We start from the raw sequence: 2058 nt of genomic DNA, 5'->3' as shown, positions 1-2058 counted from the left end.
TGAATTTGCATCTCTTTGATGATCAGAGACTGAGCATTTTTTCACATGTTTCTTGGCCATCTGTATGTCCATGTCTCTCTAGTTCCTTTGCCCATTTGTTAATTAGATTGTCTTTCTTTTGTTAGGTTGTATGAGTTCCTTATGTATTTTGGATATTAACCCTTTATCAGATGTATCATTGCCAAATACTGGTATGTTCTCCCGGAGGGCTCCCTTTTTGTTTTATTAATGGTTTCTTTTGGTGTGCAAACACTTTTTGTTTTTATGTTTATATTCTCCTTAGTTTCTTTTATCCTAGGAGATGTGTCTATAAACATATTGCTACAAGATGTCTGAGATTTTGCTGCCTATGGTTTCTTCTTTTTATGGTTTCATGGCTTACATTTAAGTCCTTTATCCATTTTGAGTTTATTCTTGAGTATGGTGTAAGTTGGTGATCTAGTTTCTTTTTTTCGGTATATATCTGTCCAATTTTCCCAACATCATCTATTGAAGAGACTGTCTTGACTCCATTGTATTCTCTTACCTCCTTTGTCAAATATTAGTTGAGTGTAATGGCTTGGGTTGATTTCTGGGTTCTCTATTCTGTTCCATTCGTCTATGCCTGTACTTGTGCCAGTACCAGGCAGTTTTGAGCACAGTGGCTTTGTAGTATAACTTGATATCTGGTATTGTGATCCCTCCAACTTTGTTCTTCTTTCTCAAGATTGCTGTGGATATTTGGGGTCTTTTTTGGTTCCATATAAATTTTTGGAGTATTTGTTCTAGATCTGTGAAATGTGCCATTGATATTTTAATAGGGATTGCATTGACTCTCTATATTGCTTTGGGTGGTATGGACATTTTATTTTATTTTATTTATTTTTTGACTGTCCTAAATTGTTTATTAGGTAAGAATTTTATAAACATTACTTATATTAGCAGTAACGGTGGAGCTGGAGAGTATTGCGCCTTCTCCAAGCTGCATGGCGAGAACCACCAATAGTGCGGTGGAACTTGTGGCCCTTCCCAAGGCCAGGGCTCTTGCGCCCGCAGATGTCAGCCCTCGCATCTCCCTGTGCTTGTGGACTGGTCTGGTGATCCACTGGGTGTCAGAATTTCTTCTGATAGCTTTATGGAATGGATCAATGAGAATAACCTCAAAGAATCTGTACGTGGAATCTTCACCAACCCAGTAAGAATTCAGGGCTCTCAGAGCCCCACAGTGGCGTCCAGCTCGCTCTTTGGCGACAGACTGAAGACTTCGAGCAAACTCCAGCTGGTTAACACCGTGATGGACAGGCTGGCCGTAGGTCGCACCCTTAGGAACAGCGCTGTTTGCGGCCACCACGGCGCACACGAATCCGATATATGACCTAACCTTGCTTGGCCTTGTAGCCCAGCTTCGCGCTCTGTCGGCCGGATGGGGCGGGGCCCCGTGGAGCGCTGAGAGCTGGCGGTACTGCCAGCAGCGCACCCGGAGAAGGAAGCTCAGTACATCGGATGCCTCTTCCTCCCTGGCTCCTGGATGTACCTGTAAGCGCCCATCGTGGTTTACCTGATGGCTGCGGCCAGGCGGAAAGGAAGAGCCTCTCTCCCCAGGACATTTTAATGATGTTAATTCTACCAATCCATGAACACGGTATATTCTTCCACTTGCTTACATCTTCTTCTGTCTCAATGTCCTAAGAACAAGTCTTTTACCTCCTGGGAAAGTGTCAGTGTAGCTTCCACTTACTCCACCACCATTTTGAAAAATTTCTTCTTTCTACTTTTACCATTGAAAGCTTCTCTTCCTTCACTGAGCTTTTGTCAAATATAAAAAAAAGATTAGCATTGCTTTTGCTGTATGCCAGAGAGATCTGTGGAAATACCCAGTCTTTGTGTTTTGATTTGGGATCCAAATATTTGGTTTGGAGAGATAGGCTTTATCTTAAGTCTTCAGTCTGGCCCAGTGAAGGTATGGTAGCTCTGATGCCCTTGCTATGCCAGATACCACTTTAGACCTTGGTCTTTAACTTACTGGGTCTCTCTTTGGGTGTTTTTATGCCAGTGCCTGGACTTTTTTTTAAACTTATT

At 42.6% G+C, this 2058-nt stretch overlaps 1 pseudogene; it reads right to left on the bottom strand.

Annotated features, from left to right (window-relative positions):
- Positions 1–853: 853 nt before the first annotated feature.
- Positions 854–1527, bottom strand: LOC102260039 (annotated as a pseudogene).
- Between the last annotated feature and the right edge of the window lie 531 nt (positions 1528–2058).

Source organism: Myotis brandtii, unplaced genomic scaffold (genome assembly GCF_000412655.1).
Source record: "Myotis brandtii unplaced genomic scaffold, ASM41265v1 scaffold500, whole genome shotgun sequence".
NCBI classification, from domain to species: domain Eukaryota; kingdom Metazoa; phylum Chordata; class Mammalia; order Chiroptera; family Vespertilionidae; genus Myotis; species Myotis brandtii.
Note: the sequence above shows the minus strand (reverse complement) of the source record. Positions and strands in the feature narration are given on the sequence as shown.